This window comes from Erithacus rubecula, assembly GCF_903797595.1.
Source record: "Erithacus rubecula genome assembly, chromosome: 3".
Taxonomy (NCBI): Eukaryota; Metazoa; Chordata; class Aves; order Passeriformes; family Muscicapidae; genus Erithacus; species Erithacus rubecula.
Genome location: NC_136689.1, coordinates 124,881,794 through 124,909,211, shown reverse-complemented (window position 1 = coordinate 124,909,211; position 27,418 = coordinate 124,881,794). Strand labels below are relative to the sequence as shown.

At 39.2% G+C, this 27,418-nt stretch overlaps 1 long non-coding RNA gene across 1 annotated transcript in view; it reads right to left on the bottom strand.

The window, feature by feature from the left end:
* The window catches only part of LOC306799146, a 177,905-nt gene extending 154,289 nt beyond the window's left edge, over positions 1–23,616 (bottom strand). Inside the window, exon 1 of the long non-coding RNA XR_013773541.1 lies at positions 23,559–23,616. This is a non-coding gene — a long non-coding RNA (uncharacterized lncRNA). The remainder of the gene's footprint in view (positions 1–23,558) is intronic.
* Positions 23,617–27,418: the final 3,802 nt, after the last annotated feature.

The following is a 27,418-nucleotide window of genomic DNA, read 5'->3' as shown; positions in this document are numbered from 1 at the left end:
ATGGGAACTAGTATTCATCACATCTTACACCTGAAGAAACAGATGTGGAGAGAATTTAAGGCAGACCTGTAGAAGGATGATCTTTCTCCAGACTTTCAGCATTGCCTTTCTTTCAGTCTTAAATGGGTTTTTATCTACTTCTACCCACTAAAGTGAAAATAGAAGGAAGGTTTATTTTGTTATCACTTTGAACCACATCATAAGAAAGCAAAGCACCCAGCCAACATAAAGCATCTATTGACATCTAATTGTTTATTTGTGGTACTGTTCTTCATTGGCAGAACAGAGATTGGTTTGGTGCTGTCAGGGCTGGTGGCTCTTTTAAAGCTCCACAGACTCTGAAGTCCAACTAGGCTAAGTATGACTAAATTTAGCAGATCTTACTCTTTGTGGAGGGTCTGTGATAGCAGTGCAGGAAAAGGATTTTCTGATGATGTGAGCTCTCAGCAAAGTAGCTGCTGCATCATCAAGCCCTAGTGTGTTCAGGGGTGTCCAATTGCTTTACCTTTCCCCTCAGCTAGACTTCAATTTTGGATCAAAAATGCATCTACATCACTTTTGAAAATTCTTCAGTGGACTTTAAACTTGATTGGATCTTGTCTGATTGTAGTCACCTTTCTGCAGCTCCCCAATAATTCACAAAGCAAATTAGCTGTGGCCTTCAGTCCTTCTTCCCATCTGTGGGCTAAGGGAGGAAGTCCATTTTGAGCTCTAAGATGACACCTGAGTCCTGCAGCCAGCTTACAGATATGCTCCAAGGGCAAACATGTCACAATGTCCTTCCATTCACTTCACAGCTCCCTTTTTCCTCGAAAACAACTGATCTGTGAGCAGGAAAACCATTTACTCAAAAATAAAGAGTAAAATGTTTTTCCTCTTCGATAATGTTCCCTGTTCTTTCAGTAGGTATTATGTTCTGTAATGTGCTGTCTGTGCACCCATTTTGTCATTGCTTTGGGTCATCCTTGCTCACAATTGGTTATTTACTCAGGGGCTTTTGAAATTATTGAGTTGACACATCTGTCAAACAGCAAAAGCAGAAATGCTAAAAGGTCACTTGGAGAGAAACCAGCTGCTTCAGACAAACCTTTCTGCCTTCAAATAGCACAATCATTATAGTCTAACAGATGGGGCCTCTGCTTTCATTTCTGCTTTTCTCCTTCACTTCAGGTATTTAGATATACTACCTCATTGCCAGGTCAACACAGGCCTTCTAGTAATTACCTACACAATAGGCAGCTCTCTGCTTAGGAGAAAACAGCTCCATTTTCTGTCTGCAAATGGGGAACCTGTTTCCTCACAGATATGAGTTACAGAAGGTTGGCCACAAACTTTCCCATTAACAGATTAATTTGGACACCAGTCATTACACTAGGAAACATACATTTAGTACTGATCCAACACTTTGGAGAGCCTGGGGGTTTTGGCAAAGATGCTGATAAGTAGAAGTGAGTGAATAATTCTTAACAAATAATTTAGTCAACAAATTTGGACTCCCTCCCTGTTTGGTGAAGCAATTGTGATTTCCTTTGATTTATTCAATATCCATGTTTTTGAAAAAGCATCCATTCAGATGATTTACATTGCAGCTGGTGAGTGATGACAATTCTGAGTCATGCTGTAAGTTGTAAATCATGTGATGCTGTTTCTGTGCTGTGACTGGGCACAGCACAGGGATTGTTTCTGACACAATCACTCTGTTTTAACTTTTCTTTCAGGGGAAAATATGTCATAAGCTTGCTTGCTCATTAAGCATGTGGAAAAGGAACTTCAGGAAGCTGAAGAAGTATTCAGGTGAATGGAAAAGAAAGGTCCTTGCCAAGTTTCTTTAATCAAACATATTTTCAGAAACATAATTTACATTTACACAAATTCTTGGATAAGAAAAGGGCTGATTTTCAATAGGAAAAAACCACAACAAAATCAAAAGTGTTAAAATGGCAGTCATTGTTTCAAAGAATCCAATTAGATTTCAAATCAAATCAGTGTCCAAGAGGAAAGTAATGTATTTTGACAGAGAACAAACATTTGAACTGTGTGAAAATTGTTGATTCTCAATAGACATAGTGGAACATTTTTTAAAGCAAAATTAATGCACTGTGTGCAATAACAGAAAACTGTAAATTGTGCTTTTGGAAGGTCAGTGATCTCTAAATTAAGCAGTGTTGAAAGTGGTGCTTTCAAAGCAAGTATGTATCCGTAATCCATTTTATAGAGCTTTTAACACCAAGTGCCGCCAGGACATAGAAATTTCAAAACAACTGAACCTATTGTAAATTTGCTATTCTTTGGAAATATAGAAGAGATAAAGGAGGGTCTTTACTCTGTGGTACTGATCAGCTGGAACAAAGAAAGAATGAACAATTCAGAAAGCACCTTTTGGTTTTGGTGTTGATTGATTATGGTGACTTACTTCATTTCATTTCAGGTAACCTGTCCTATTGATAGGATAGACTAACCCTCAAGCTGTGGTTAATAAATCTGAAGAATACTGCAAACTGTATGAAAATGAGTTACAGGAAGGAAATATTTTGATCACAAGGTATGTGATGCAACAGGTCATAAAATTCTCTATAGGGTCAAATCTGAAAAACAAATCTTGCAGTCTTTAAAAGGCATCCAGCAAAAGAAAAAAAAAAAAAAAAAGGATCACAGCTATACTCCAAGTCAAGGCATTTAGGAAACAGTAATACCTAACATTTTAACTTGCAAAAGAGCAGAAACAGCTCAGTCAAGGATGAAGCATTGGAAAAGGAAGACAGTGCTTCCCAGCAGGCTTGTGTAATACTAAATGATGCAAAAAAAGTCATCGTATGTGAAGATCTGCAAACCTCAATAACCTAAGCAGCAAAAATGCCTGAGAAACTGCTGTGCATCCTATTTGAGCTAACCTAAGCCAGGAGAATCTCTGCAGCAGAAATAGGTCCAGAACAGGGTACCCTTAGTTTGTTCAGATCCATGTGGAGTCTTGACAGACTGAGGGATTTCTCTAGAAACCAAAACGTAGCTCAAGATCTGTGTTCCAGACTCTTGTTCCACAAAGTGAGGAACCAATAGGCTAGAAGTGCCAGGATGTAATTCCCTAAAATGGTACTGAAACAAACATTTGCATGTATACACAAAAGTTGTTCAGGGACTGAAAGATCCAAGGTAGAGCCAGTACTTGTCCCAAATGATTAGTGACACCGAGGAAGTTGTCAAGGCTTGGAACTTATGCCAAAAACACGGGCCAAGTCAAGCAAGAGGGTCCATGTTGGCACAGGAAAAATTGTTCTCCTGGAGCAAAGTATGCACAGAATTGTTTAGAATGACTGGAAAACATTATGTACTTGTCCTAGACTATTATTCTCATGTCAGTAGAATAGCTTTACGAGAAGATACTGGAGCTAAACTGTGATTATGCTTGTCAAATGTGTTTACACTAGACATGGAATACCTGGCATAGCAATGCTTGGCAGTGAAGCACAGCTTAATAGGCACAAGTGCTGGCTGCTAGTGGTGAGTTTGGGGTTTAGATCTGTAATCCCTTGTCTTTTATTTACACCAGTCCAATGGACAGGTTGAAAGCTGTGTCAGTGTAATAGATTTGCTCTTAGATTGTTAAGTCCGACTCTAATCCATAGTGAGGATAAACTGATAAATTGCTACATAAAAATGATGCTTATTTTAGATCTGGACAGAATAAGGGCTGAAATTAGCAGTGATATCCTAGGACTTGTCAACCTGATGGTGTTGTCAGCAGGCTGAAGGGAGATACATAGTGCCACCACTTTACAGCTTGCAAGGTGAATTAACTTTTTTTTTTTTTTTTTTTTTTTTTTTTTTTTTTTTTTTTCAGAGAAGATGTTATGTGTGTAAAATTCCTGGCAAGTTAAAAGAGAAAACCACAAGGATACTGTATTTTAGAAAAAGAGCAGACTATGTGGTAGCTGCTGCCCTTAGGAAGAGTGCTCTGTGTGGCAGTGAGAACCCTCCTTCTTGTGGCACTACTTTGTTAAAAGATGTCCTCTTTTGCCAGAGCAAAAACAAGCACCTTAAATAACTTCAGAAGAGAATGTATCAAATAAAAAGAGGCAAAAAACCAAATGGTATCAGCTCCTGTGTGTGCACTTCGTCTAAGGGTTGTGCTCAGGCCTCCATATCCTTTTGTATTCAAGTTATTGGCTTGCATCAGGTTTATGCAAGTGCTGAAAGTCATTACCAGCCTAAGGTTGTTACATGTCCAAAATGAGATGAATTGGTTGTGCTTGACAGCTGGGGTAGAGCTTAGATGCTTAGATGTAGAACATATTGCCATCAGGTCTGTTTCACCTCCTTTATTTATTTTTTTTTTCCAATTCCCTTCTAACCATCAAATATTCTGTAAGAGTTGCTAGGAGCTGGATTGGCAGTGTTCAGCCTCTGAATGATTTCCTCTGCTGCTCAGGAGTCCCTGGTCAGGAGCAAGCCTGTGAGATCTGATAAAAGCAGGTTGAGATGCTTTGAGGAATGGTGGCAACCTAAAAACACTAAAAAACCTGAGGTTAAGGAATTTACACTAAAGGGAGCAGAGTGTAGTCTGAGTTAACATATTTAATGTCAGCTCTAGCTAGTCTCTTTTTAAAAAGTCTTAAAATTGGTACCTCCTGAATCCTATGTGTTTCAGGATGTGAAGAGGTAACATTATTATCATCCATCATTAAATCCACTGAGTGTCAAACTTATCACCTTGACACTTTAATGATCCTTAAGATGTCCTTGTAAAAGCTGGGTACCATGGCAACCACTCAAACACAGGGCCTTGGCATTGCTGAACTTCTCTTAATAAATCAGGCATAATTGGCATCTATGTATTATAATAAATTAAAAGTTATTCAACTGGAATGATTTTATATTGTACAATATTAAGTCATTAAGTTTGCTGTTGTGATGTCTCCTTTGCAATATAATTCCTGTGTGTGCTTTTTAACACAGAAGATTTTATCTTCCCCTCACAAGGTATAACTGGGGGGATTTGAAGATGCAGCAAATCTGTGCATAGTTTGTCCCTGCCAGGAAAGTGGTTTTAAACCAGAACCCCACTGAAATGGTTTGTTCCCAAGGACCAAAGTATTTTGATTAGACAAGTTGAAATTACCTGCACATTTATTCAGGACACCACAGGATCCTTCTGCAGTGATGTGTCCCTCTTCCCTTTGTCTTCTGCTCTGTCCTCCTGCCCAGCCTGCAGACCTGCAGTGGGGTGAGTAGCCATGGCAAAGGTGAGTGTAGCCCCCAGGAAGCAGCTGGAGAAGGTGAGAGGGGATGTGCCATCCTGTGATGCCACTCAGCTCTGTGCCTGCTCCTTCTTGACTCTGTCCTGTCCTGATTCCCTCAGGCCACTTTTTGGGAGAAATCTGGTTAGGAATTACAAATGCTTGAAGATAAGAACATGTGGTCCCTGTAAACAGAGAGTCCAAAAAGAAAATTGCCATATATCCAGGTTCTTCCTATCTATTCTGTCCTCTATGGCAGCACCAGCAGCAGACAAGGGGGTTTGAATTCACTGCCTTTGTGTTGCAAAGGTCATCACACTGTGTAGCACTTTCTGGGATCTGACTGCTTGAATGGAATATGAAATATTGGGTGGAAAACTTGAAAGCATATTAAAAATATTCCCCTGACAGAATGAATAGGTCTAGTTGTTAAATGTTGTCTCCTTCTTTCCTTAAAAGATCTTTTATTTTATTGATTTTCTGAATGGGTCCTTCATGTTACAGAGTTATAAGATATTTCAAAAATTAATTATTTTGACCACAGGATGACTACACTGGAAGCCATATGTAATTTCCTTTTGTATTCTGAAGAATTTGATTTTTAAATGTCTGGATTTTAAAGCATAAACCTGTTCTCTTAATGAGACTGGGAAACAGAAAAACAGGAATTTTGATATACTGTGTCACATGGGCCAACTGCAGAAATAGAGCAGGAGAATGAACTCACAGTGATAATACCAGGTTCATTGGTGGGAAATAGGAAAGCAGAGATTTGTCAGGTCCTCAGTTAAGTCACTGTGAGCTCTAGCTGCTCTGAGGTCTGTCTGAAAACCCACTTGTTACCTTGCTGACCAGATTTTGTGACTCTGTACTGATTTGTGTGCCATGTTCAGTTTTCTCTTGATGCCACAGTGGTGGCTTTCTGACCTTCTGATTTGATACTGAGAATCAATAAAGTCAGAAGGACTGGTCCTTTGGAGATGTTTGTCCATCTGTTAAGTAGCAAGGAAATCATGTGTGAATGCTCTTTTTGTGGGTACAAGGTCTCTGTACAGTGTGCACACAGTGTGGCACAGTGACAGCAGCACATTTCTGGATAGATCTGCATTACATCTGCCTAAGAAGTTCTCAACACAGCAGAGTATTTGTGAATATACTTAATTTGAAGCCTGTTTCAATATTTCACTGATAGAAAAAACCTGCTAATACTTATGCAGGTGTTTATCTGGACTGCTGGGCTGATTAAGACTGGTCATCTAGACAGGGAAGCTAAGTCAAAACATAAACATCTATGTGTCAATGTGATTTTAACTATTATCCTGCTTGCCCTTCATGCCCAGTTGTTTCTTAGGCTTTCCACTTGTGTTCTACATTCAAGTATCAGCTCTCAAGGACAAAGAGAGGGTTTGACTTAGGTGACAAACAGCTCTAGCACACTGGAAGATGCTCAAAAAGAATGTTAATCATTAAAGGGATGTCAATAGTTCCCTTCTTTCGCCACTACTGTGCAGTTTTATCAGACAGTGCAACAGTTTAGAACAATAAAATGAAAAATATATCCTTGATCAAAATGACATTATCAATACACAGATACTTTAAAGTGAAAAGGTTATTGCTGAAATATGTTGTTTATCAACACTTTTATTTTTAATATCTTCTTATTAATACAGGATCAAAATCTAAAGGAAGTTGAATTTAGTTGCTGTAATTTATGTTTTAAACTGAGACCCAATTTTAGATGTCTTCGATTCCTCACAAAACTGATTTATTGCCCCAGGTCGCAGAATTGAAAAAATATTATTTTCATTTGCTTAGTCTTATATAAGCTTCTAAGCTACTAAAAGTATCTTGGATTCTGATACACAAAGACTAATACTTGCTTACAGAGAAATAATAAGATACCAAAAAAATATTCAATGCTACAGTACATTTTGTCACACTAATGCCTAGCAAGGTAGAGGCTGATATTTAAAAAATAAAGTTCTGAGGGCTATTGTTTACAAATATTTTCAGGATGATTTTACCATATTCTTCCACATGCCTCTGCAACTCACTGCTTTCTCAATTCCTTTCACTAGTGATGATCTTTGCTTTTGAAGCACTTGTGGAGTTGTCGTGCACTACAGAAAAGAAGGACATTGTAAGAGGGTGGAGGAGAAAGCCCAAAGTAAAACAGAGATCTGCACAAGAAAAGATCTTTACAGTTTAGTTGGTGGCTTAGTACTGGAAAAAGAGCATTTTGACTGTAGAGTTATTGCTAACAAATTCCTTGTTTCTGCAAAGACAAGTATTTACTTGGATTTATTAATGCACTTATTATCACATCTGAGGTACCTTAGCTGAATTCAGACTGTTTCTGCATACAAGCAAGTTTCCAAATATCACCTTTCCAAATTTTTTTTGGAAATTGCTGCTTTAGTTGCACATTCACTTTGATCTAATGTATCTAATGGAGAGATGATTATCAGTTTGCTACGTGAGACAATTTATAAAAAGCCAGTACATTCCACCATATCCAGCATTTAAAAGCATTAGTCCAGCACTGCAGAAGATGCTTTGGTTCAGGCTTGCTACTTGTGTCTCTTTTGAGGGTGGCATTTTGGTCCTTTAGAAACTGGGCTTTTATTAAAATGCAGTAAAGGTAAGCAGAAGCCTTAAAATATGAAATAGGTGCTCGCTGATGCAGCTGATGTCAGTAATGCTGCTGATAAGCATACAGCCTGCCTGCTCATCAGTGGATTTTGAATTCTAGTACTAATAATTTAAGTGCCTATTTTATTAGAAACTTCATTGGTAATATAAAAATGGAAGAATGAAGTGAGAAAATAGCATGTGATGTAGCACACTGCTTCACGCCTTGCCTACACCATTGTTTCTGTTCATGGTTTCCTTTGCAACCAACCCTTTACTTTTTCTTTTTAAACAGAAACAGATAAAACTGGTGTCTGGCAGCCTCTGTGTTTGACTGTGCTTTAATTCACTATGCATCAGCAGGTGTCCAATACTCAATTCCTGATGCTTATATATTGTGTTTCATCTGCTGCCATCCTCAGAGCTGGAAAGTGATGGTCCTCAGTTCAAGTTTTATATCTGTGTAGGAGAGCAGAAGTGTGAGCTGCAAGTGCAGCTGGTACAGACCCAAGTGCCATAGCTTTGGTCTGGTTAGCTTCTAATTCCAGCTTCCAGCAGTTGTAGCCTCCCAGTATGAGGGAAGGCTGACACAGCCCCTGCAGCAGGGGATTGTCCTGGCCTTGAGCTCAGCTCAGTCTCTTCCTCCCAGGCTGAGGTCTTCCTGCAGCAATACAACACACTTGATTTTCCCCAAAGCTGCACAATCTGAGTGGCTTCTTTTCTGGGTGCTGCAGGCATTCTAAGGAGACATAAATGGCTTTTGGGTAAAACTCTGAAGAAGCAATGATTTTTTTATTCTTTGTTTGTTTTCTCCTTCCATGATGGGATCTGATTTGCAGGTTGCCAGTATCACTCTTGTACAGTGTGTGGTAAAACTGTAAGTGTAACGAGGATGTCTGTAAATAATTTTACCTTTAATTGTGTCCTGATGCATGCAGGCTGTGCATATCTCTTTAATATTTGTGTTTTATGTGTTGTGTACTCTTAACTCAAGGGAATTTCCTCTCCCTGAGAGAGGATGGTGTCTGATCTGTCCTCTAAACTCCTGAGGGCATTGGTGTCCTCTTGTTTTCTTTCTCCTTTCCCATACCTAAAATCAATAATTTTAAGGAAAAATTAGTAATTTTATTTTGAATTCTTGCAATTCTTGCATGGCAGTACTGAATGTAATTAGATGTGGACATGTCAGAATTTTTTCAGGCTGGTGTGTCCATACAAATCTGCCCAGAAGTTTGAGTTCTAGGAAAAGTAGAAAAAGAGGAATTATATACTCTTAGTTAAAAATGCTTCTAAAACAAGTTGCTCTTGTAAGCATATTTATTCATCACCACTTATCTGAATGTGTTGAGTTTACTGGAAATTAGTAATTGTTGAGTAATAGGAAAAGGTGTCTTTCTGCTTTTACAATAAGACCAGTAACAGATATTTAGAATACCCACATCCCCTCATCATGCTGCAATGCCATTGCCACTTTTATCATAAAAGAATTATGTATCTCTGTATATGAAAAATGTATTCTAGAACTACTCTGAATTAGTTTTTAATGTACTGTGACCTTGAATTGCCCCAGGATATTAATGCTAAATGATTACTTCTGAATGCTTTTTGAATAGCTGCACAGAGCAATTAAATGCACCATACATCACACATGACATAGTTAAACGCCTCTTCTGGTCAAGGAACCTAAACAGTTCTTTCAAATGATGGTAATTCCATATTACTAAAGATGAAAAGAAAAAAAAAAAAGAAGTAATTTGCTAGCATTAAGATAGGCATAACCTGGAAGAGGTTATAACTTTGCCTGAGATGGAACAAAATAAAAAGGTTTTCTTTTTGGTGGTCTACAAGGAAGATCACTGCAAAACCAAAGCACCATCACATTGCATTTTCTCTCTAGACAAAGGGAGCAGTAGTAATAAATTCCTGCCTTTTTGACAAGTTGCCATTTTTTTCCTGTAAAATTAAAGAATAACAAATATAGCTCATAAAATGGGTGTAAAATGTGGACACTGCTATTATGTATGGTATATTGCACAGCAGTTGATTTTAGAATGTGGAAAGACATAAATCAGATCTTTGCAAAACCTTCTAATAAAATTAGTGAAGTTTAGAAGTGATCACAGGGGCCAAGATTAATCTGATAACTGGAGCAAAAGGAGCCTTTTCCTTGGGTCACTGATTCAAATCTGACCTGGTTATTTGAAAGTATGTGCTGTTTCAGATGCAGTGGCAATTTTGGCCCATGTCAGAGCAGACATATCACCCCTCTTGGTATTCAGTGGGTATAAATGTTGAGTGTCACTGTTTCTGTGTGTTCTCAAAAATCATCCCAATTGTTTATAATACACATCAGACAGTGCTGACAACTGCCTGATAGATCCCACTTTCAGTCTACCCCTCAGCACATGCTCCAGACCATTTCCTTGCCTCTAGTCTGGTTCCTGGCAGCAATTCCTAAGGTGAATCTGCAGCATCCCTGTCTTTATTTCCTTCCCAGTTTCTCCCCCAAGGTCTGCTGAGGTTGAGGCATCACCATGTGTCAGGCAGATCATCTAAACCACAAAAAATGCTAATGGCAAATACATGTTGACCTTGAAAATAACTCCTGAGTAATTCTACGAAACTGAGCAAGGTCCTGGAAAAAAATAACAAAGCATATGCAGAACATGCTTTGTACAAAATTTCCAGCTTTTGCTGTTGTTTTTTCCCTTGAGTTTAGGAGTGGGGTGGATTGTGTGTGGTGATATCCAGAGGGTGAAAAGGGTTAAGGAAGTAGGACTGTAAAGCTCTGGTAAACAGGGCAGGTTTGGGAACTTGGCTTTGTTATCTGTGTGCTACAGAGCCCCAGGGCATTGCTGAGGAAAGGCAGTGGTGGGCAGGAGAGAAGACGATTGCTAGAGGCAGCAGTTCACTGCAGCAGATCATTACAGCAGTCCTGCAGCACAAGAGAAACCCAGAAGGGGTATGTTAAATTGGGAATTCATTTCTCTCCATGTGTGCTTTAACTTCTGAGAAGTTAACACTGAGAAGAAACAGTCCAACAGCCTCCAGAAGCAGATGCTGCGGGAGAATAGGGAGTGAGAGCCACCATTCTTAGGGGTATTGGTGATTCAGCTCTAAGACAGTTTTCACTGCATGTTTTCAGTGTGAGGAAGCTCACTGTTGGTTGATTGGATTAGAGTGTGAAGACAAGCTATACGTGCTTTATAAAAGGAGAAAAAAGATTTTATGTTAAAACAGGTTTGATGCTCCAGCTACTAAAATCAGCTGCTATGCAGTGAAATCTGCACTATGGCTGCCCCATATCAGCCAGGGAGGAAGTAGGCATTAACATCTTTGAAAAGTTTGAGAATGAGTTAGACTAGCCCAAGGCAAGCAGAACATGCATGACTGGCACTTGCATGGCAGGTAATCCAAGCTGACACTGACCTTGACAACATTACGTGACAATATTTTTACTAGAGGAAACAGACCTTGAGTTTCCCAGCAGTGTTAGATTCCAGCAGGCTTCGCTGCAGCAGGAGAACAGCATGCTCCTGTTCTTTTCACTGTGGAGTGTGGAAGAGTTTGGTGTGGTCAGCACAACTCTCCCTGTTCTGTCCCTGGTCTTTGCTTGACATCACCTCATGTCCTTCATGGCATCTGCCAGACTGGGGCTTGCTTTTGCAGGCACATGTGGGAAAGAAAGTGTTCTGGGGAACATCTTTTGTTTATTGGTCTGCAGAAGGGGCAGTGACCATTATAATCTATATAAGCAAAATATGAGAAAATTTTCCAGAGACAGGGAGGAGGAGGAAAGACTGATGTCCTTGAGCTGCCTCTGCTTCACTGGAAGATAGCAAACTTTGCTGTCTGCCACAGGCTCTTCCAGAACCCATCCTTTTTTGTAGGGACTCAAATAGGATTTGGCTATGTTTCATACTTTTGACTTAGTTTCCTCACCCTGATTTGATATTAATTTTTTGCTCTGCTAATCTGAAAAGAAAATTAAACCAAATACAAACAAAACCTAGCATGATGCATTTTTTATTATTTAATTGATGAAGATGTCAATGATAAAGATGTAATTTCATTGTTGATTGCTTCTTTGGAAAATGTAAAGCTTCATGAAATGGGATTCCACATATTAGGCATCAGGAAAAGAGAAAACAAAAGTAGGAGATTACTAGAGCTGTTTTAATGGGACAGAGTCAGATTGTAAATCATGTTTGTTAGCCTTAAATTAGAAAATCAGCTTCTGAGAGGGCAGGTTTTTCGTACCTGTAGTATCATAGAAGTTTCTAGTGTGATGATCTCCATGCACCTTGGAAAGGGCTGGTACTCTTTGCCTTTAAAAAAAAGAGTAAATGAACCACTTTTCTTCTCTCATTTGTGTTCACTGTATGCAACCTTCTTTGGGAGCTGTAGTGTCCAAAGGATGGAGACCATGACAGGAATCTATGAGCAACTGGGAATCTGTTTCCTCTTGTTTTTCTGGCAGAATGACAAAATTAGTCTTCTCATCTTTCTTCATTAATTTCTCTCTCTTGTCCCATAACTGTGTGTAGCATAATTAGTTAATGGGACTAATTCTGTTTTGATTTACACTAATGTCATTATGTGTGATACCTGATGACATCAGTGAAATGAAATAAACCTGAAGAAACTGCTGAGGTCAGAATCACAGACAGTATTTGAAAGCCAGTAAATGCCACTTTTCATCTGGGATCTGGAATAATTTGATTTTTCTCTGTATTTTCTATGCATTCCCAGTAACTACCTTTTTCTCAGCACTGCTCAGTGTTATTATCTCAGTTTTGTCTTTGTTCCATGACATTATTACATTGCTCAACATCATTATTCCATAAATTCAGCCACTTTGATAAATGGATGGGCAATCATGATGCTTGACTGTGCCACAACACTAACATTGCCCAGAACAAAATGAAATTGTTCTTTTTGCTGTTCTGCAACTGTCTGGCAGTTTTGAAAAGCAAGAAGAGGTCATAGTTCTGCAGTGATCTGTTGAAGCTTTCTGGGGTAAGAAAAAGACCAATGGTTTGGTGTGTGGGAGCCCTATTGAAGTAGTTTTGCCTAATTACTTCAAAAATAATTTGGATCTATTTTCTGTATTTTTGGTAGGTCACTTTAATGTAAACTTAAGATTTAAGTCTAGCTTTCTTATGCTTTAAAGTTAACACAATTAAGATAAATCCTCCATTTACTCATTTTTTCTTGGACATAGTCTATTTTTCTAAAACTATTTTCAGTCTGAAGTTTATTTTTAATACTGGTATTGGCTTCACTTCTACATATCATTTTTATCTCCTCAGCTATTAAAACTTTATTATTGTCATTACAGTAATGTGGTGACCAGAACTGAACACAAAACTCTCAACTCCCTGCCAGAGCCTTATATAAAGGAGAACAATGGATGAATGTTGTTAATTTTAAATGCAAAATTATAAATCAATTACAGTGATGGCAAAAGCCCTTCGTGACATGCCACAATTTACTTTCAAAGACATTTAAACCTATTTCACATGCTGAACAATCTGTAATAAATTATGATTTTTTTTCCCCTGAAATGAAGCTATAATTATGACAGTTGAATTCTTGTTCTGAGAAATAAGGTGGCATTTAATTCCTTGAGAACAAATGACACTCACAAAAGAACAGTTAATTATTCTCAGCTGCAAAAAAAAAAAAAAAAAGAAAAAAGTGGGGGTAGGGAGAGAAAAAAAGAGTAGGAAAGAGATTGTGGTACCACTTTATATGAAGTGTCTGTTAATGAATCCTTAACGAAAGCTGTACTGCAATTGAACTTTGCTTGGTGTCCATGTGATTGAGTGACAATCTTTAAGACCAGCCCTTCCCATAAAATCAAAACCACATTCAGACAAGGGGTACAATGAAAGGATGTATCTTCAGGAAATATTACATCTCTGTCAGCAAACCTTCAATATGCAAAGAACAAAATGCAAAACAGACAGCAAAGTCATCTCTGCAGTTTAAAGCTCTGTTGTAAATGTACCATGGTACAATTAGTCCTAATACTTAATTTCCATGCTCACTATTAGAATAAGAGGAATCATTTTGCCTTGTGCCAGTGTTCACAGAGCAGTAAAGAGGGTGCTCACCAGTCAGCTTCTTCACCCTACAAATGTGGGACCACCTGCTTCACTCTTTTTGCATGCTGGGTCCTGCTCTCATCCGTGGAACCACACAAGGGTCACAGGACAAGGGACTTCCTGCATGCAGAGTTTCTTCCCTGGAAGTTCTGATCACCCCAATTTCCTGTTGTACCTTTGCAGAAAGCAGTGCACAGCTGAATGTAGGGTCTGCAGTATCTCACATTTTCAGTTCTTGTCTTGGTGAGGAGTTGTCAGCCTTGTTAATCTGCCATCCTTCCTCAGGGAAGAGACGTGTTCCAGAAGGGCCACACTAAGTGGAATACCCTCATCCTTCTTGGTTCAATTAAGATTTGTGAATTGACTGATTTGGGGACTCTCTAAAGTGTAGTCAGAACAACACAGTTGCATGTAAAACAAGGCCTAATGCACTGAGTTACATTAATGTTAAATCAAAGATGATTGGATTAATTGCTGTTTCATTTTATCTTCCGTGCATGTGTGTTGCTGGCAGAATCTCAGAGATTTGAGAAAAATTGATTGAGAATGCTGTGGAAACAATATCAGCAAAAAGACTTTCACATCAGGTCTTTCTGCTCTCTTTTAAGGGGTATACAGTCTGAAATTTGGAGGATATAATGTATTCCTTATTATCTGTATTTTTTATGTTGTTCATAAAATGTATGAAAATTAATTGATCATACAGTATGTGAAGTACTGGATATGGCAACTACCAATTATTCTACTGAGAGAAAGCAGACTTTTCATCAGACTTTCACTACAATAAAGCATATGAGGAAATCTGGCTGATTTCTTATGTGGAAAAAGAATATATTGCTAACAATGTAAAAGTACACACTTTTAAATATTATGCACATTTTTAAAATTTTGCCACTTTTATATTCAAATCTGCCTAAATCCCTTGGTAGAATGACATAACAGAAGTGTTAGACCCATGAAGAAATTCACACACTTTGCTATTTTATTTTATTTGTCTGCTCAGTTCTGATAGCAAACAGAAGATTTATTAATGCAATGTAAAATATTCACTGGCAGGTAAAAGTAATTCCGTTAATGAACATGATTAAAACAGCAGCTGGAATACAGAAAATGCAGTGTTTGCAAGATCCGTGGAATTAATAGACCTTAAAATACTTGGGAAATCAATTAAAATACATCTTCAAGATTACAAAAATCACTGTGCATGTTTTAGCTTGAAAATGAACAATAAAAGAAAAAAACCCATACTTCCTCAGCAGGAACATTTCAAAGTGCCTTTTCCTGACCACTGCAGAGCTTGCAGAAAGATTTGGGAAACTGATATTTTTCCATGCCTTTTAATTGGGAAAGTACATTGCCAGCGAGAGCTCGAGGTAGTTGGAATCCTGCACTTCTTCCTTGTCCTCCCTTAGGGCATTCTCACACTGACAATGTATTTTCTGCATTTATAAGGTTATTTATATCCCTGTATGTGGGATAAATGCTCATTAGAGTGGCTTTGCTGCTGCTGCACCTGGACTTGGCGAGGGCTGGATGCTCCCAGCCAAAGGAGGCTGGGTGCAGAGTGGTGGCCTGGCCTCAGGGTGATGTCCCCACTGCCCTTGGCCCCATCCCACCTCCCCCAAGTGAAAACAGCAGGTCAGTGGTGGTGAACATGGCCCATGTGCCTGTTTCAGTGCTGGTGACACCTCTGCCCTGCCCTGCAGCTGGGGCAAAGTCTGTGCCTGAGGAACAGGCACCAAAGGGATCACAAGCCTGGGCGCCAGAGGAGAAACCAGGAGCTGCAAGAAACAGCAGATTGTGCAGGTGCTTTGTACAGCAAATTTCCATGTCAGGTTTGGCTGCTGGGTGGCTCTTTGGGGAGGGAGCTGTGTGGCAGTGGGGACACAGTGGGTGCTCATTTCCCTGGCCATGCAGCCAGAGCAGCACTGCAGGCACAGGATGGACCAGCCCAGCCACCACCACTGCATCCTCCAGCCAAAAGTCAGGCTGGGCTTTGGTATAACCACTTGTTTTCCCTCTGATTCCTTGAGACTGGCTGCCTCACATGTAGGAAACATTTTCCCAGACAATCTAATGTGGTAGGATTTTCAACTAAATTTAATAACAGACTTTTTTTCCCTCTATGGATTTTTAAAGTCACTTTCTCTTTATGGACTGTGTGTTAATGAGGAGTTCTACCCCCGTGCAACAGGAAACTGATCTGTGCTGTTCTTTCTCATGTAATCAGTACAGAAAAATTATGGATTCTTTAATTTACAATTTTAAAGTCTTTTAGCCTTTCTTACCTCCTGCAGGAGTGAATATAATGCTCTGGAAAGGTGAGGGTGCAAGGTGATATCCCTTGGTTATTGACATTTCTGGTTCAGCACAAACAGTGATATGCATCCCTATGCCAAACTATTTATTTGTTTATCCAGAGATATCATCACTCAGGGAAGAAGCAATGAAACAAACAATAGGCATTCCCTTTTCAATCACTTATGGGCCTTGAAACATAAGCACCTTCCCTTTAGCCATGCTGCAGATTTGGGGGCTTTATTTACCTGATTATATCACTGATGATCTAAACCTGGAAACCTTGGGATAGCTTTAGCACATTTCCCTACTGTGGCAGTATCAGATGAAATCTTGGTTTAGTCACCAAATTTTGAATCTGAATTAGTGATGAAGGTATTTGATACAGTAGCATAGATAACAAACAGAGGCCAATTATTATGGAGGAATAAAGAGCTAAAAAAATCTAGGATATATCTCACCATAACCAATATGGTGCATTATATTCACATAGACATTCCAATGTGTAACAATCCAACTGCTGCTTCATAATACAGCCTATGCTGAACTAATACAAAGCACAATATGCAGAGTGTATTTTGAGAAGTTACATTGAAAATGAGAGGCTAGTGGTGTTTAAGGGAAAAGATATTTACAGATTTCTTCTCTTTAAAGAACAATTCACTTAGATATTTTTCCAGAAGAGATATGAATTTGAGGAGCCTGTCTAGGGAAGAAGTAATTAGTGGGTGTCTGGTTGGCAGGCCTTTTTATTTCTAAAATTTTTTGAGAAAAGCAATGAGAAAAGGCTGTGTGTACAAGGAGAGCATTATTGAGACTGCTGTCTCAATCACCAAAGGAACATAAAGAGCTGCAGAAAATCTTTAGCACATTTATCATTGGAAAACTTGTATTTGAGCCTGAGAGGAATGCCTGCTTTTATAATGCATTCATCACTACCTGACTGTTGGTGTAAGACAATAGTATATCTGGTCTATGCCAATACCTAAGTTTTGATTGTTTGAAGTGTTTCATACCCTTTTCATACAGGGTATAAAAGCTGTAATGACATCAAGCTTTTTTCTTTGGAGTATCAATGATCTAGTACTTCAGGTAACAAAAATGTGGTATTCAAACATCAGTTGCTCTTCCAAGGACATTTTTTTCAAATGAGCATCTTGGTCCTTTTCCATAAGAGACCCCAATTACAGGAGATTGATGTATTTTTCTGCTTGTAAAAAATAATCCAAGTAACTTTATCCTTTTAATGCTTTTTACATACAGTGAATCCCTTATTTATGCAAACATGATGAAAAGGAATTAGAGAGAGTGTACACCTCTTAATGAATTTCACAATATATCCTGTATTTCCCATTCAAGGAATGAGGAAGGTGTAATGCACAGAAGACTCAAGAGCTGCTAAAGTCCTCAAGTTCCTCTGAAAAGAGGATTCACCATGAGTTTTCTTTCCATTTATACTCCCTCTCCAAAAGAAGATGCAGAAGATCAGGTGTGTCATCAAATCATAGATAAAAGTGCCTGATTTCATGGAGAAGGAAGCCCTGGTGAGCAGGGTATGAACCTCAATAGAACATGGCAAAATCCTTCCAGCACATTCTACAAGGGATCTTCTCTTTCCTCTCAAACTTAAAGAATGGAATTCTTTAAGAATATGAGAAATCTTGCTGTCCATATTCATCATCATTCAGTCTAAGAATCATCTAATCATACAAGCAGAGCAGTTTGGGTAGGAAGGGATCTCTGAGGTCATCAATCCAACCTCTCTCAGAAGACTAATGAAGTTGTGTTGCTCAGGGCTGCATGCTCTCCTGTCCTGAACACCTTCCAGGCTGAAGGTTCACAGACTCCCTGGGCAGCCTATCCCAGTCTTTGAGCACCATTATGGTAGAAAGAAATTCTCCTTCAATGAATCAGAATCTGCCATGTTCCAGCTCGTGTCTCTTGCTGCTCATCCCATCACTGCATACCTCCAAGAATTCTTGCTCCCATCTTCTCCACACCTTCCAATACAGAGAGCAGCAAGGTCCTTTCAATTCAGGCTGATTTCTTAGTATTTCTGCTTAGATGAGCAATGATTATAGCAAATACATTACTGATTTTTCAGAATGGTGGTGGAAAGACAAAATATGAGAAAGACTAATAATTTTGGGTTGAACATAATATTCTACTAAATTTAAAAAAACTTTTCTCTTAGCTTTGATCAGGAGGAGTATTAAAAGACCCAAAAAGATAAAAGAAGAAAAGAAGCCCTATGCTGAAATATTTCATTGAGAAGATGTCATCCTAAAATACTTCATTATTTTCCAACTTTTTAACATAAAATTTAAATTGTATATATCAAAAATGTATATGATGTTTTGACTCACCCTGCCTTCCATTTTTTCAGTCAATAAATCATTTGCCTGGAAGATGTCAGCCAACTAGACTGACAACCTTTTAGAAAGCCCCAGCTCATGTGAACCATCAGCACATGGGTACATGTCTTTTGGTCTCTGGATCTATCTTTGAAGTATTTTTTGGCCCGTGAAATGTCTGCTTTTGAGTTTCATGCCAAGAAGACACCTCAAAGCTTCTAGAAAATTAGAAATACTGAAAATGGGAGCGACTTTACAAGTAAAGGTGCAACTGTAGTGAATATTTGTAAAGAATTCCTACAGCATTCTTGGCATCTGGCTGGCAATTTCATATAATCAGATTTCTCCTTTAGTTCCTGTTATGTTAATTGATTGCTTTGTAGTTCTGAAAAATTGCGGCTCACACTCTGTTCATCTTCCAGGTTCAGGCTCATTGTTTTAAAAACTGCACCATGCAATATGGAAAGCTGGGCTTTTTAATGCAGGTTTTAACAACTGCAGTTAAATTATTTGGGGTGGGGGAAAAGACATATCCAAGAATAACACCTGTTTTGATGCAATTAAAGCCCTACAGCAGTATATGGATAGAATACTTCTAGAAAACCCTGCTTTGTAGATTTTAAAATTATTACAGGGCCAAAGGGGTTGCAAACACTTAGTCCCAGGAAAATAGGTTGGTAATGATGGAAACAGATTGATTACAACTATTGCCCAGGTGTAATGGAAAGTGTGTGATGGTGGCATTTAAAGATATAGAAGAGCAATTAGAGAGACAGGTGCTGTTTATGCTGAAACTTGCTGGTTGTGGTGTACACAAACTGAAGGAAAACTGCTGGTGCAATGCAATGGCTTTAAAACAGGATTAGTTATTTTATTTTTTAAAACGATAAAAAAGTGTCATAGGTTCCTCTGTTCTTTCCTGCACTTGTGCCCTTTAGCAACTGTCTTTGTGGAAGTCATAAATTCAGAATAAATCAAATACAGGGCAAATCTCCCCAAAGCAAACTAAGCTTCCCATTTATTTCTTTGCCAAGTGCTCTCCTGTAGCAAACAAGTGCAGTTCTTAAATCTTTACAACTCAGCCCGATATTTTCCCGCAGAACATGAGGAGAAAATAAAAGTCCCTGCTTGCAGTGAGATTTTTCCCCCTTGTCTTCTGGGTTGACTTAGCATTCACCCTGGGTCTGGCTTAAAGCACAATATTTGAGTGGCCCAGGCTTGGGTGTTGTGCATCCTGTTTCTTTCCTCTTCCCACACTCCAGACTGGTCATGTTCTGTCTGCCTCCAAACTCCAGTCCAGGTGGACAGGGCAGAACTTGAAACCCTGTGTTGGGAGGAGATTCAAAGCAAAGGAAGGGGGAAAAGGGAATATGGTGTGGGAAGCTAGTGTGGGAGAGAAGGAGGTGCCATCAGTGCTCCAGGGTAGGAGAGGCTTTGGTGCATCAGGGAGCTTTTCCACTGCCAAGGCTGCAGGAACTGGAGCACTTGAGCTCTGGACTGCAGACCCCTTTTGTCAAAAGCTTTGAGAAATCCATACAAAAATAGCCATGCAGTTTCTGCCCTCCTAATGTCCCTGTCTGCAGCCAGGCACTGTTTTCTGTTTGCTACTCACTTTTTATTCACACAGAACCACACTAGGAGTTGTTTACAGATTTAGTCTCGAAAGTTAATTCAAGAGCTTTATAAAACCACTAATACCACCAGCTCTTAATACTGTAATGAACTATTGTAATAAATGTGAAGTTTTTGGATAATATACTATCAACAGAGTATGTTAAGGAACAATAGAATCCAACTAAGAAAGAAGAAAAAGTCCTCCAGAAGAGTCCCACTAACCTCCTGTTTGGATTTGCTCCTACCACATATGTAAAGTGTCTAATCTTTGTATTAAACCCAACCTCTGCAAATGGTCTGTTATATCAATTGACAGTGAAGAAGGAAATTGGGAAAAGCAAGTGCTGAGAGCTGCCCTCTCCTCAGTTTAATTTTGGATAATTTTGTGCTTCACTTGCTCTGAGCCTAGCTGTTCACTTGGATTTGTGATATTCAGTTGTTTCAGCAGTGAGAAAAGGCAAGATTAACATGTTGTCTTTCCCATTAGGAAAATCCTGGATGAAAAAATATGTAATGGCTCTGATGTTAGGTGGGGTGGAGGGGTCACTGACTAGATTAAGACAGAATGAACTAAATTTATCTGTGATAGTACTGTGTTGGTTTTGTTGGAGTTAGGGCAGGATTGTTTTGCTGCAGTATGTGTTGTTTCCTCCCTTCTTTAATGAATTAGAGGGACCTGTCAGGGTTTAATCCAATTACTGATGACATTGGAGAAAAGAGCAGCAGAAGTGGGCTGGATAGAAGAAATGTATTAACACAGAAAAATATTTAATCTTTCCCTAGATTGGTGAGTAGAGAACAAACCCTAGGAATTGTCAAGTGCCTTTTCTTTTGGTTCTTCAAGTAATTTGGGGTAAATTGGTCCATTTGTAATCATTTAGCCAAAAAACACAGTAAATAAAGAACTTCTGGTTGTAGTTCTTAACATGAATTGAAAGCAACCTTTTTCTCTATCTAGTTTTCATAAGGTTTAAAACATAATGATAGGAAATACAGTTTGGGTTAAAAAAGACATCTGTTGTGAGCTGTTTGCAAGACTCCTGTGACATAAAGAGAACAGAGTTATCCAGAGCCACCAGCAAGTTTGCTTCCAAGGGTTTCAAAAGGGATTATTTAAAAGAAGAAATATTTTTATTATTGCTAACTTATGCATTTTGTTAAAATGAACCATTTGTAGTTACTTTTTATTTCCAATTGCTTTCATCCTATTTGCAAGTCTAACATATGCATATAATGTTAAGTGAGTGATATGCAAACAACTTGCTGCCCTTGTGTGTTTAGGATTTTGCTTGGCTCTCTGTGTGGGTTGTCTGGTGGGACTGATGGTTTGTGTTTCTACTTCTAGCTTAGGTTCAGGCAGCTACAAGAATGAGAAGTTTGAGCAGTTGCACAAATATCCATTCAAAATGCATGTGTGTGACTTTCTCATTTTTCTTTCCCTTGTGGGGATATCCTGAGTCAAGAGTTGTGCAAGTGACAAAAAAATGAGAGCTCAGGTATTTGTTGATGCTGCTGGGGTTCACATAGCTTTGCTCACCCTGGTCCCCTCAAAAAGCCTTCCTGTTCCCTGCCTGGTTTAAACTGGGATTTATCCTCTAATAGGGCTGTTTCCAACAGCTGCTTTTTGATTAAGATATGCAGATCTCTTATGCCCAAGATCCACTTGAACACCCTTTGAAGTCAGTGGATCCCATGGGGGTATGAAGAGATGAAAAAAGTGAATCCCAAGCCGAGTCTGGGGAAGGTGTTTCACTCTCCTGTCATGGGCAATGGTCTGACTGTCATGTCTGGAATTCACTGCTGTGACTTTTGGCAGTTTCAATTTAATTCATAGGTGATAATGAGGCTGGTGCAAGCCCGTGGAAGAGGTCTTTTTGTGGCTGTGGTGCCTCTTTTAGACAGCTGGTAAAAAATGCATTTTGTATTTATGACTGATGTCTGTTCTGTTACTATATTTAAAGTCTAATAGACTTTTAGATATACTGCCTTAGCCAGCAGGATTTAACTTCATTAGTTTTGAAACAGGAGAGAAATGTTAGCCACTGTGCAGTCTTTGATTATGCTCTGGGGAATTTCCTAGGGTTAAATTAACCACAGGGGAACTCTACTCTTGTTCTTTGAATGCCTGTGAAACATATTGAGAAATGCAGGGGAGAAAATAATTATAATTTTGAAATGTAAAAGCTATAAAGTTCATCTTATGTACAATCCCTAGTGCACAGTAAGTCCTGTACACTTGGTATACTTGCAGCATTTATATTAACTATACAATTTATTTTATGTTTTGTTTTGGCCTTATAAAAAGTCACACCACCAGCAATAGGATGTGACCATAAAGGGACATTCAGAAAACTATCATTTCACCAGACTCAGCTTAAATTCAGGAGGGAGATAATTTATCCACTAAACGTCCTGCCTTATCCCCAGCATCACTGGAGAATTACTCTCCAGAATCACTTTCATCTCCCAGCTGCTGACAATTTAGCAGTGCTTCTTGCCTTTAATTAATCTCTTTGAATCTACATGTATAAGGTCAGTGTCAATGACTTTGGCAGAATAAGCAGAAATTTTTTCTAAAAAAAAAGCATTTCAGGAGATGTGGGGTCATTGCAATCAAAAGCCTTTTTTTTGACAGTTTTTTTTCATTTTATACTTGGAAAATATGAACAGAAAGTTTGTTTACAGCTTCATACATCAACAGAGATTTCAGTAATTTCATTTCTAAAAAAAAAAATTATCAGTTTTGGTTTTCATATGATGATTTTTTAAATCTCCTCATTCTACTAATTTCAAATGGAAAATTAAGGGTGGAAGACAGACGTAAGGAATTAACACATCTAAAGGTGGAGAAATCTCCTTTACTTCCTTACAGAAGAGTTTGCAAAAATATAACAAAACACCCTGTGAATTTGTTTTCTTCCATTCAGCCTTCCTAAAAATGTTTCCCTCTTTTGGACAGAAAAATGAGTTGAAGAAAAGATGAAAATCCATACTTTTAAAATTAGTATTTTTGCATTGCCAAGCCCAACCTAATCTTTAAATCACCATGAACTTTCTAAGCAATGCAAAATAAACACAATTTCACTGTTCAAAAATATTGTCAAAATAAATTAAACTGGTAAAAATCTTCCTTTGTTTTCTCAATTTTCTTAAATTGAGAAATTTACTTTTAATAAGTGGGATTTCTGTCCCACAGGTACAGAGCCTAAGGAGAAGCTTTGATTCTGCACAAGACCACAAAAGAAACAGGACAAAATGTATTTCATCTCAAATTGCATATACAACCTAATGCAGAAATATCTACCTAATCCCTAGACTGCTCTTTTTTTTTTTTTTTTTTTTTTTTTTTTTTTTTGTGTTGTAGCTGATCTTCTGCTAAAATTTGAAGCAAACAGCCCAACAATCTTCTCACAAGACACATATGTGAACCACAACCCTAAAAACCACATCTGTGTGTATATCCTGTGGAAGAAATATGGTTTGTGCTTGGTCCCTCCACAGCAGGTGGATGCAGACCCTGCCTGGCAAAACCAGGACATCTCACATGGCAACAGCTAGCAAAAGGAAAATCTCAGCATGAATGACTGACCTCTTCTCTGCCAGTACTGGGGGAGATGTTCTCTAACCATGCAGATGAATATCAGTCAGCTCCAGAGAGAGCATGGGTCTAAAGATTTCTAATCTGTGCTGTTCTAGTATGTTGGGCTACTTGTGTGTCTCCTTTACTTAGTTATCCTTCTGCATTTTTGTAGCATCTCTAATTTCTTGTGCCCTTTTTGGACAGGATCCACATTGCACTTAGCTTTTACCTAATGTTTATCCATTTATGGCTGCCAAAAAGATGGTATTTCACAATTTTCCAGACTACAGGATATATAGAAGTTGGCTGCCTTTTTCTCCTGTTGGGGTAATAGGAGATGCTTCTGGCAGTCTTCATGCACACCTACACTCCTATTGCAGTACAATATCCTTTCAGCAGCATGCAGGCTTCAGACTAGACTTGGCAATCCTCTTTTCTGAGAAAAGGCAAACCACAATACCAAATGAGAAAAAAGGAGTACAGCAACACATTTTTCAAGAGTAATGTGGATGGTCTGGGTTAGTTTATGACTTCATTGTCATTATTTCAACCTCACACATACCTGTAAAGTAGAATGTAAAATATTGCTTCTATTCTAGAGATGGAAAAACAATTAGTTGATTTAATTCAGTCCTAAAGAAGAATGATTCAACACTTGAGCTTCAAACCAGAACTTCATTATTCCTGGCTTTAAAAGGAGTCTGTATCTGCAGCTCAAATAACATACCTTTCCCTATGGTGCCCCTGTACAAAGAATAAAAAATTATCAAAAAAAATCTAGTCCTTGACCTGGGAACAGAGACTTTTTAGAGAAAGATGGGAATTTGTTATGTAACAGGTTTTCAAAACACTAACAGCCCTAATTTTCTCTACATTCAGTTAAAAACCCAGTGAAAAGATAAGAAAAAAGTCTTTGAGCAGGGTACATTTTGAAAGAAAGATATAATAGGTGGAAGAAAGCAGAAAAATAGGATAAACCACAGGAGAGAATGAAGATGTATGTGAATGTGAGATAAAATGATCTATGAACTTGGGTTATGTGTGCTATTTAGAAATAAAGGCACTGGAATACATAGGCCAGAATGGATGACTAAGGGATGCAAAGGGTCATCTGGGATACAGAGGCACGTGTGAAAGAAAGAAAATGGTCAGTGCTGAGCTTTATCAGGGAGATCCTGGGATGAAGTTAATACAGTGTAACAGAAAAGAACAGTGAAAGAAGAGACTGTGAAAAGAGTACCGACTATGCTAAAATAAATATTTCTTTTTTAGATGCTGGAGATCGATATGGTCACGTAATCTGCATATTGCCATCACAGTTGCTATAGCGAGTGTAATGTACTGTATTTTTTTACCACCAGGGAGACTGTTGCAACAGACAGGGAGCTACATTAGGAAGTTGTGCTTAACAAGTCATGTGTGATTTTACTGTCAAGCTGCAAAGTGCCGTTCTCCTATGGAAGAAGGCTGCGAGTACTTTCGAGGAGTAGATAAACACCACATGATGCAGCTTTCTGGGAAAAACAGAATCCTTTGAAGCATTTCCAGCAAAATCCTTGGAGAGGCAGAGCATATTTTCAGATGCATGATTCTAGGTTAAACAGCTATGTCCCCCACTTGTTTACAAAGCAGCTCGACAGCTGCTGTGAGCCGCTGGCCCCCTTTGGACAGACAGGATACATTTGGATCTGTCACAGTGAGCCACAGCGTGCCTTCGCTGCATTACTCTGCAAAGATCTCATCCCAGATCTGCTGCTGGCAACACTAAAAGCTTCACCAGCTTTAAGAGCAGCAGATGATTAGTTTCACCCTCACTGTAAGCTTCCTAGCTGCTTTTAACTCTGAAATTTGGGGGAAACGTTTTTAGTGGTGGAATTTGTCCTGGGAAAGCTGCACCCTGCTTTATGCATGGGGAATAAAATACAAAAAGAAAGACAAGCAGTTGGTAGCTGGTGGAGAATGGGTTCTTTAATAGAACAGGGAAAAAACTTGAAAACTGTTTGAACACAGAGACACAGTGTCCAGTTTGAAATTAAGAAGTTACGCTAAAAGACAAGAGCAAAGGGGGTGTTACATCTGTCCTTCAACATTTAGAAAATCAGTCTGAGAGCTGCAGTTCCTGGGCTGTGTAGCCCAACCATAGCTCCTGAATGTGCTGCTGGAAATAAGCCCAAGCCAGGGCACCATGTAAACACCAACAGGACAGCCTGTTTTGGAGAGTAGGGGCAGAGTTTTAGATTTCACCTGCAAATGAAGACCCATGCCTTAGCATTGCCCCCTCCTGTGCATGGATCTAAAGGTGATTTGGTAAGCTCAGTGCTCCTCTCTACATCAAAGGGGCACTGCTGGTCCCAAAACAGGGACTGATTGGCAATTCCCCTTTTCCTTTCACAGCCACGCTGCTGCTGGGGAGAGAGGGAAGCAGGACAGCAGCAGCACAACTGGACAGGGTCACCTGCCTCCCACTGCAGCTCTCAGTAGTGTGTACCTGCTGGCACAGCCTAAGGATGGATGTAAGGGAATGGCCTGGGGCTGTCTTAATTTTTCTTGATTTTCCTGCTAAATCGCTTATGATAAATCCTTGTTATAAATATTGCTTGTCCAGCAGCTCTTTTGCATCCCCCTTACAAAGGCTACAGTGATCCTTTACCCTGTGTAACGTGCTATTTGATACCTTTAAACCTATATAATATCCCAATGCAGGTACTGCTGCTTACCTCTGTGCAACACATTCCTATGCTCTTCTTCCCCAGCTATGCTTTCCCTTTAACCAAGGCAAAGAGAATTGGTAGAGATAATAAATCTCTCTCTCTCTCCTGAAGAGGGTGGCAGCAGACCCTCTTCCTCTGAAACCCACAAATCACAGGGAGCTGGTCCCTTGCAGTCAGCAGCAATATTGTTTCCTTTGCCCCCCTTACCAGAGACTGGTCACAGCAAAAATTATTACTGATGGCATCTGACAGTCCTACATCACGTTTTGACATTGGCTTTTAGTTACTGGTTCTTTCTTAATAGCTGCTGGTGTGTTCAGTCAAATACCTGTCTGTCACCACAATCAGACAGACCTTAATGTGTCTGTGTTGTGGAAGAGGACCTCAGCATCTCTCCAGCACTTTATTATAGCCCCAGTGTAGCTTTTTATCACAAATTCCTCATGTGTAGCTGTCCCTGCTCCACCACAGAAATCTTCTGAGTTGGCAGCTCCAATGTCTGCTGCCATTAATCTTCTCCATGCTGTGGAGAGCAGGTGATTTATGGCAATTACCTGCTCTAATGCAGCAGAGCTCAGGTGAGTTGGGTTGAGTGATCATTGCTGGTATGAGTTTTGTCCCCAGGCAGCCCAAGGATGCAAAATGTGCTTCTGTACACCCTGTGTGGACTTTCCCCTGTGTTGGTTTGCACTGCCTCGTTTTTGGTGGCATGGAGACACAGACGTGGTTCCTGTGAGAAGCTACTGGAAGCTTCCACCATGTCCAGCAGAGCCAATCCCTGCTGGCTCTGAGGATGGACAGGCTGCTGGCCAAAACTGAGCCAGGGAGAGAGGCTGGTAACACCTCTGTGATGACATATTAAAGAAGAAAATCAAAACAAAGTCAC